The sequence below is a fragment of the Bos mutus genome, chromosome 15 (genome assembly GCF_027580195.1).
Source record: "Bos mutus isolate GX-2022 chromosome 15, NWIPB_WYAK_1.1, whole genome shotgun sequence".
Classification (NCBI taxonomy): domain Eukaryota; kingdom Metazoa; phylum Chordata; class Mammalia; order Artiodactyla; family Bovidae; genus Bos; species Bos mutus.
The window spans coordinates 45423098-45432703 of record NC_091631.1 but is presented as its reverse complement, the minus strand read 5'-3'; the positions used below and the strand labels follow the sequence as shown (position 1 = coordinate 45432703).

General features: G+C 44.0%; 1 pseudogene; it reads left to right on the top strand.

Annotated features, from left to right (window-relative positions):
- Positions 1 to 3829: 3829 nt before the first annotated feature.
- LOC102274006 (serum amyloid A-3 protein-like) lies at positions 3830 to 9606 on the top strand (annotated as a pseudogene).

The window sequence follows — 9606 nt, the reverse complement described above, 5'->3', positions numbered from 1 at the left end:
CAGGGTTTAATCTTAGAAAAACTATATGTCCACCCAACTGCTGGTGAAAGAAGTCATGCCAGCATAAGGGAGACTATCTCCTCTTCTCTAGCAACTTCAAGAAGTACAGATGGTTTTCTACACCAAAAACTATCCTTGCAACAGTTATTTCTAACAAAGGAAACTTGAAAGACACCCAGGCTTCAAAAAATGTTGCTATACCCTGTAAAATTAAACCTTGATCTTTAAAACTTTTATTCTGTTTGATAGTCTTACTTGTTAATATATTAATACTGCATGGCTTTCACAATAATATATTAGTTTATCTTTCTGTCTTCTGCAAAATATAAATTATTATGAATTTTATTGGTTAATCTAGAAGAGTTAAAATGTATTAAATATTTTACATGTGCCCAGAACTGATCCAAGCCCCTAGAACATTAAACATTTAATCCTGAAAATAATTCTATAAGGTAGATATTATTATTTTCTTCACTTTACATTGATGGAACTGCTCATGAGTCTTTCCTTTTGTCCCTCTGAGTCTGGTACTTAGACCTCAGATGCTATTCTGTGGGGCTTTTTTTGTTTGTTATTCTGTTTTCTGATTCTTCATAGCCTTGGTATTCTCTGCTGCTGCTGCTGCTAAGTCGCTTCAGTTGTGTCTGACTCTGTGCGACCCCATAGACGGCAGCCTACCAGGTTCCCCATCCCTGGGATTCTCTAGGCAAGAATACTGGAGTGGGTTGCCATTTCCTTCTCCAATGCATGTCAAAGTGAAGTCGCTCAGTCATGTCCAACTCTTAGTGACCCCATGGACTGCAGCCTACCAGGCTCCTCCGTCCATGGGATTTTCCAGGCAAGAGTACTGGAGTGGGTGCCATTGGTATTCTCTACAACTTATATTAACTGTGAGAGAAAAATGGCAATCCCTTAGGTGTCTCTTGTCACACACGGCTTTTAGAGTAGGGGGTACCATCTAATTTCTTATGTAACCCAGGTCAAAAGTAGAACTGTTTACTAACTGTCACTATTAACACCCTGGGACCATAGGCGCTAACAGAGACCATCTATGCAAACCAGGACACAGCGACTCATGGGAGACTCTTGGGAGATCCCTCTAAAGCCTGAAGATTCTGATATGGCCGAGACAGGGTGACTTTCTTTTGCAGGAAAAACAAATGAAAAGAACTGACCACCACTGTTGTCTATTATTCTAAGCATGTCCCTGCCAGGAAGACAGAGGGCATGAAGAAACAAGGTAAAGAACTTGCAACTCTTGACTTGGTTTCTAGAGGTTGTACTTGCTTTCTCTCTAATGATTCTATCAAAGAAGAAATGACTGGAGTGACGTGAGGAAGTGGGGAGTGGATTTTCAGTAATAAATGGCTCCAAACTAAGTGAAAGAGTTGCAACAGAATGTGATCACTGGCTCATAATTTCTGCCCTGAGGAAAGTAGGAGGACAGCGGGAGAAGGGGTGGACATCACAGCCCCCTCTATGGAGTAGCCCCCAGTGCATGCTCAGCGCCAATGACTGTGGATAACTGACAGCGTCCCTTATCCCCTCCATGCATACTCATATTCAGCTGAGCCAGCCCTGGGACCTGGAATACCTGGATCACAGGGAACCCCATCTTTCCCAAGGAGTATAAGTTCTGTTGGGAATATTTGAATGTTAGTTTTCCCTGGATAAGAACCAGAGGGACAGAGAAATCCTTTAGACAGATATCTGCCTTACTTGTTCATCTCATTACACCTACAAGAAATAAAATATGATCCAGACCCAGGAGGAGGCATCATCATTATTTTGAGAGGCTCTATTCTAAGACAATGATTCCCAGACGCCAGAGTCACCCTCACTTGGCTTGCTTCCTCCGGGGCCAGTGTTCTTCTGTCTAATGTCCTCCTCCTATTTCCCCAAGTCTGCTATTAATAACAGATTGCAAGTTCTTCACCCTTCTTCCCTTTCTGAGGGTTACCACTTGAGCACAAGTCCCACGTCCTTCTTAGACTCTTATTTACCATCTGCTAGCATCTCAGTTCCCAAGTCTCTGTGATTTGCTTGTATCTGTCTTGGAAATCGCTTTTCTTTGTCTCCAATGCATGGCTCACATTCCTTCTCTCCTATAAACACTCCAGGCAAGAATCCTGAGGTGGTGCTCCCTAAGCTGGGCCTTACTTGCCCTCCTGAGGCTTCCAATTCATGGGCCCACTATCAGGAAGAGCAGTTCTGAAGTCCTCTGAATCACCGACCATCTCTGACATATTACACATGCACCATCCCTTCTCCTCTAGGGAAATCCAGTGACCTTTGAAATTTCCCTTTTGGATGAAGAGGTAGAGACGGGGCAAGGAGTTCATCAGAGACTCCATCCTTGTGATAGCACCTGCATGAAGTTTCCTCTCAGGATTGTCTCACTAAACTCACAGAATAAAGCCCAGTCCTGTTTTCTGATTGAAACAACTGTTCTCTGATATCATACCCTCCCAGCATTCTTGTACTAAGTTCCAGCTTTCTTTGCATCCTTCTCAAATCTTCTATTCTGGCCATTTAACAGCCAGTGGGTCCACTTCTGATCATTTTTATGATGTGTCATTGCTACACAACATTATGGCAAATTTCTACACTATAGTTCAACATTCCTGGGGTTACAGTGGTCTCTCCACATAGCCTGTCATCATGATCTTCAACATAGATGTTCATAGATACACTGGAGTGGAGAATTCCCTTTCCCAGGCTAAGTCCACCCTATGTGGGTGTTGGAAGGGTTTCTATTTCCTTCTTTCCTACTGCTGTACCCTGGGGTCCCAGATTCATCCTGAGCTGTCCTTTGCAATGGACCTATTCTGCTGTTCCATTCACCCTGTATCCTCACATTCTTTAGGCAATCAACTCTCTTTTTCTAATATTGATTACCCTTTCACAGAAAATGTCAATACATTATTGTGTGGGGGAAAAACACCTTGTCCCCACCAGGAGTGAGACTGGAAACAGACAGAAAAAGCCTAAGTTTCTACTCTCTTGAAACCTGCAGGATTGCACAATTTAGGGAAATTAGATGTGAGTGAAGGATAATACTGCTGTTTTGAATGCTGTGTTCTGGACAAAAGGGATTTCCCAAAATTTCTCTTCTTTTTTCTTTTTTTGCTTCAAACCCATCTTCTGATTTGTTCCTCTAGCTGAGTTTGAGTATATAAAGCGCCAGTGCCATCTCCAGGCAGCCACACAGGCAGCTCAGCTTCACCAGGAACCTCAGCAGGAAGACACATCAAAGGTGAGGTGCTAGAACTTTCCAACACTTTTCCTCCTTGAAGACTCTCTCTCTTCACCAGCATTCTTGTGCTGCAGCCCCATCTCTCTGCTGCCTTCCTGAATCTACTATTCTGACAGTTAGAATTCACCAGGTGTGAGTATTTCAGGAAGGGGTAGGGCTTCCCTCATATGCTTCTCCTATGTGAAGGCAGTGATGGGGTGAGCAGGTGGTCCACAAACACCAGAGTGTTGTTCACCTTGTCTCACCACCGCAGAGGCGTGGTGCCCAGACTCCTCATGCCTTTCGGTAACTTGCAGTGTAGTTGGGTTTCAGGGCTGACAGAGGATGACTGGACTGGAAAGTGGTTTATGCTAAAAGCCCATTGCAATCCTTCATACAGGAAATCATTGGGATTCCAAGGATTCACATGAAAATGAGAACTGGGATCCTCTGTAATACAATTTATCATCTATCTATCTATTGAGATAAAATTCAGTGGCATTTATTTTTGGAATGTAAGGATGTGTCAACATTACAACTCCCTCCCCAATATCTCTCATCCTTGGTTGAGTCCGATTATCTCTCTGCAGCAGGATGAAGCTCTCCACGGGCATTATTTTCTGCTTCCTGATCCTGGGCATCAGCAGTCAGAGATGGGGAACATTCCTCAAGGAAGCTGGTCAAAGTGAGGACCAAAGGATGGGCCAGGGGAGGCTGTGTCTGCTTCCCCTAGGATTTACCTGAGCAGAGGCCACATCCCCACAGGGTAAAGACCACAAACAGGCAGAAAAGGAGCTTGCTCTTTGTGGTAGCACTTTGTCAGGCTTTTCTGACCAGCTTTGCACTTTTCTTTGGGGATTCCCAAACCTAAGTCACATGAAATTTGGGCCCCAACTTTCAACAGGGGTGAGGAAGAGATCTGGGTTCAGGGGTGAAAATGAAAGTGAAAGTCACTCAGTTGTGTCCGACTCTTATATCCCTTCTCCAGCGGATATTTCTACTCAGGAATCAAACCAGGGTCTCCTGCATTGCAGGAGGATTCTTTACCAACTGAGCTATCAGGGAAGCCTTTTAAAGTCACTCAGTTGTGTCTGACTCTTTAGGACCCCATGGACTATACAGTCCATGGAATTCTCTAGGCCAGAATACTGGAGTGGGTAGCCTTTCCCTTCTCCAAGGGATCTTCCCAACCCAGGGATCAAACCAGGTCTCCCACATTGCAGGCGGATTCTTAACCAGCTGAGCCACGAGGGAAGCACAAGAATACCTGGAATGGGTATCCTATCCCTTCTCCAGGATATCTTCCCAACCCAGGAATATAACCGGGGTCTCCTGCATTGCAGGCGGGTTCTTTACCAACTAGGCTATCAGGGAAGCCCCATCAGATGTTCCTTAAATACAAGTATGGTTCTGCTGCCCTCTCGTGGGCAACCAGGGGAGAGCTCATTTCCAAGTCTGGTAGCCATGAGGTACACGCATCCAGTGGTTGGGGAGTGTTCACACTCTCCACCCACTTAATACTTGCAACTAAAATAACTGAGCCTCCTCTTGGCACTGTTCTAAAAGCTTTGTATGTATAAATGAACTCGTTTTCATCCTCAGGTTTTTAATCCTTTAGCCCTGAAATGTAGGTACCGTTATCCCTTAACAGAGAACCTGAGGCAACAAGAGATTAAGACAGGTAACAAAGTCCTTCAAAAGAGCAGATTTAACCCTGAATGGTGAGCTCCCAGACCTTGCTATTAATGCCGGCACTTCCACTGCCTCCTAGACAAAAGTTCATGTGGGAGAGTGAGGGGTTTGTGAACACACGTCCTGCTCTTTATCTGAGCAGGTGACAGGTGGTGGGGATGTGGTGCCTTTGGAAGGAAACTCTATACAGTTCTCCTCCCCACAAAAAATGGCACCATGAATTACCTTGACAATGGTTCTACTGAGGCTGAGACCTGGCGAGAATCCTATAGCAAGAGATGTAGACCTCACTAGCCAGAGTGAAGTGGCCAAAATTTGTTTATTTCACAAAATTATTTTTTGTGTTTTTCTTCTGTGATAGTTTTTGACTTAACTGTTTTAAAAGTTTGCTGTTAACTTTATCGAAATCCTCACAGACCCAGCTAAAAATTTCTTTTCATCTCTGAGGTCGATGTTCTTCCAAGGGTTGTTCTAGGATCACTTGCATGAGAATCACCTGTGGTCTGCAGTGCTTTGTGGAAATGCCTGGGTCCACACACAACTCCTCCCCTGAACACAACCCCTGGGGCTGAGACTGGAGATTTGGCCTTTATTAAGCACCCCAGTTAATTTTTATACACACCGAAGTGTGCACAGTTACCTCTGGTTTTACTGTTCTTAGGTGACAAGATACGTACGTCAAGCATTTTGGAAATATTTTTATGAGAATTCTGGATTCTAAGGAGCTATTTAAATCAGTGTGAATAATAGAGATGTCATAACTCTCAACAATACTATCTTTCCAAATGCCAAACATAATATATAAAAAGGAGATAAGTTATCTCATAGAGTCACTATATAAACCATGATTATAATCCTATATTAGATTTTTCTTATTTTCCTGATAAGCAGTTTTTTCTTGTTTTAGAAAAAAGATGTTGCCATTTAATTTTAGTTGACCAGATCCCTTCTGTCCATAATTCTCTGCTCCTCATCTTAGTTCATCCTTTTTCTTTTTTTATCAAACTCTTCCTAAGGACCAGAGAGTGATAGTGTACTGAGCACCTACAATGTTCTATAAACCGAACCTGTATTTCCCTCAGTTCTTCTGCATAAACCTCCCCAGAGAGGCAACACTCCTCCATTTCACTGGCGAGGACACAGAACTGTAGAACTGGTGGACCAGTTGCCCTTTTACTGCATCTGATTACCCTGTTTCTTCAAACCTCTTAGGGAACTCACCTTTATCACCTGCTAATTGAATTTTCCCAGGTGCCAAATATGCCCAGACCACTCAGACTTAAATTGAAGAAAGTAGGGAAAACCACTAGACCATTCAGGTATGACCTAAATCAAAACCCTTACGATTATACAGTGGAAGTGACAAATAGATTCAAGGGATTAGATCTGATAGACAGAGTGCCTGAAGAACTGTGGATAGAGGTTCATTTCACTGTACAGGAGGTGGTGATCAAGATCATCCCCAAGAAAAAGAAATGCAAAAAGGCAAAATAATTGTCTCAGGAGGGGTTACAAATAACTGTGAAAAGAAGAGAAGCAAAAGGCAAAGGAGGAAAGGAAAGATATACCCATTTGAATGCAGAGTTCCAAAGAAAAACAAGGAGAGACAAGAAAGCCTTCCTCAGCGATCAATGCAAAGAAATAGAGGGAAACAATAGAATGGGAAAGACTAGGGATCTCTTCAAGAAAATTAGGTACCAAGGGCACATTTCATGCAAAGATGGGCACAATAAAGGACAGAAAGGGTATGGACCTAACAGAAGCACAGGATACTAAGAAAAGATGGCAAGGATACACAGAAGAACTATACAAAAAAGATCTTCATGACCCAGATAGCCATGATGGTGTGATCACTCACCTAGAGCCAGACATCCTGGAATGCGAAGTCAAGTGGGTGTTAGGAAGCATCACTATGAACAAAGCTAGTGGAGGTGATGGAATTCCAGTTGAGCTCTTTCAAATCCTAAAAGATGAGTCTGTCAAAGTGCTGCACTCAATATGCCAGCAAATCTGGAAAACTCAGCAGTGGCCACAGGACTGGAAAAGATCAGTTTTCACTTTAATCCGAAAGAAAGGCAATGCCAAAGAATGTTCAAACTACTGCACAATTGCACTCATCTCACACACTAGCAAAGTAATGCTCAAAATTCTCCAAGCCAGGCTTCAACAGTACGTGAACCATGAACTTCCAGATGTTCAAGCTGGTTTTAGAAAAAGTAGAGGAACCAGAGATCAAATTGCCAACATCTGTTGGATCATCGAAAAAACAAGAGAGTTCCAGACAAACATCTACTTCTGCTTTATTGACTATGCCAAAGCCTTTGACTGTGTGGCTCACAACAAACTGGAAAATTCTTCAAGAGATGGGAATACCAGACCACCTGACCTGCCTCTTGAGAAATCTGTATGTAAGTCAAGAAGCCACAGTTAGAACTGGACAGGGAACAACAGACTGGTTCCAAATCGGGAAAGGAGTACATTAAGGCTGTATATTGTCACCCTGGTAATTTAACTTATATGCAGAGTATATCATGTGAAATGCTGGGCTGAATGAAGCAAAAGCTGGAATCAAGATTGCTGGTAGAAATATCAATAACCTCAGAAATGCAGCGATACCACCCTTATGGCAGAAATCGAAAAAGAACTAAAGAGCCTCTTGATGAAAGTGAAAGAGGGGAATGAAAAAGTTGGCTTAAAACTCAATATTCAGGAAACTAAGATCATGGTCCCATCACTTCATGGCAAATAGATGGGGAAACAATGGAAACAGTGAGAGACTTTATTTTGGGGGGCTCCAAAATAACTGCAGATGGTGACTGCAGCCATAAAATTAAAAGATGCTTGCTCCTTGGAAGAAAAGCTATGACCAACCTAGATAGCATATTCAAAAGCAGAGACATTACTTTACCAACAAAGGTCTGTCTAATCAAAGCTATGGTTTTTCCAATAGTCATGTATGGATGTGAGAGTTGGACTATAAAGAAAGCTGAGCACCAAAGAATTGATGCTTTTGAACTGTGGTGTTGGAGAAGACTCTTGAGAGTCCCTTGGACTGCAAGGAGATCCAACCAGTCCATCCTAAAGGAAATCAGTCCTGAATATTCATTGGAAGGACTGATGCTGAAGCTGAAACTCCAGTACTTTGGCCACCTGATGTGAAGAACTGACTCACTGGAAAAGACCCCAGTGCTGGGAAAGATTGAAGACAGGAGGAGAAGGGGATGACAGAGGATGAGATGGTTGGATGGCATCACTGACTCTATGGACATGAGTTTGAGTGAACTCCGAGAGTTGGTGATGGACAGGGAGGCCTGGTATGCTTCACTCCATGGGGTCGCAAAGAGTTGGACACAATTGAGTGACTGAACTGTACTCAGATGTATGCAGAACCAAGTTGTCCTCACTGAGAGTACAGGGATGAATATTTTCCCCCTTTATTCTGTTGGGACTATCCTGTATCTGCAAGCTTCCCTCAGTGTTGCCTTTGGTCTCAAGTTCTGGTCAGAGCCTTTCCTGCATTTTTTCAGGTAGAGGTTCATTATACAAGCAAATGTAAAGAGCATCTGACCTCTTCTTGCACATATCACACCCCACCAGAAACAAAGTACCAACAGGCTTAGAATGGAATCAAACAGAATAAAACTTGCACCAAGTGTGATTCTCACAAGTTTAAATCAGGGAAGTGAAAAGTAAAGGAATATTTATTTCAAACCAATATAATAATCTCCGAGGGCTTACTCAAAGGCTGAAATTTGGAAGCAGTGGGAAGAAAATGTATCATTTCTCTATTTTGCCAAGATATGATCACGTTCATCTCATCCTTTTCTTTTCCTTTGCAGGGGCTAAAGACGTATGGAGGGCCTACTCTGACGTGAGAGAGGAGTAGCAGTGTTAGTCGCTCAGTCGTGTCTGACTCTTTGTGGCCCCATGGACTCTAGCCTGCCAGGCTTCCCTGTCCATGGAATTCTCCAGGCAAGAATACTGGAGTGGGTTGCCATTTCTTACTGACATGAGAGAAGCCAACCTCAAAGATTCAGACAAGTACTTCCACTCCCAGGGAACTATGATGCTACCCAAAGGGGACCAGGGAGCACCTGGGCTGCTAAAGTGACCAGGTACCAGGGACGCTGGTAATGCAGGGATGGGTGAGCATAGCTCGGCTGCCTTGGAGAATATGAAGGGGCCAGGCCCTGGAGAACTTCCCTTAGGGCTGTGGGCCCTCTTCCTCTTACCCACCCTCCTGCTCTGTGTCCAGTGTGAGGTCTGAGTGGCTGAAGAGCAGAATGAGGCTGGTGGAACCAGCGATTCTCAACCCTCTCCCTATGAGAGCTATTCACCCAGCACGGGCTAAGCTGGGCTGAGGTGTGTTGTCTCAGAGTTTTAGCCCCTCTTTCCTTGGCTCCTCTCAGAGTCATTGATTCCTTGGAAAGAGGAGAGATGGGGAGGGTGCAGCTGTGTCTCATCAGCCCTGGATTAATCTCCTCCCCACGCTTCTTCATTCCAGCGATGCCAGAGGGAATACTCAGATTGTCACAGACTTGTCTAAGAATGGAGACAGTGGCTACGGGTGGGAGGACTCGAGGGCCGACCAGTTTGCCAATGAATGGGACCGGAGCGGCGAAGACCCCAATCACTGCAGACTTGCTGGCCAGCCTCTGGCCAGTACTAAGCTGTACTGA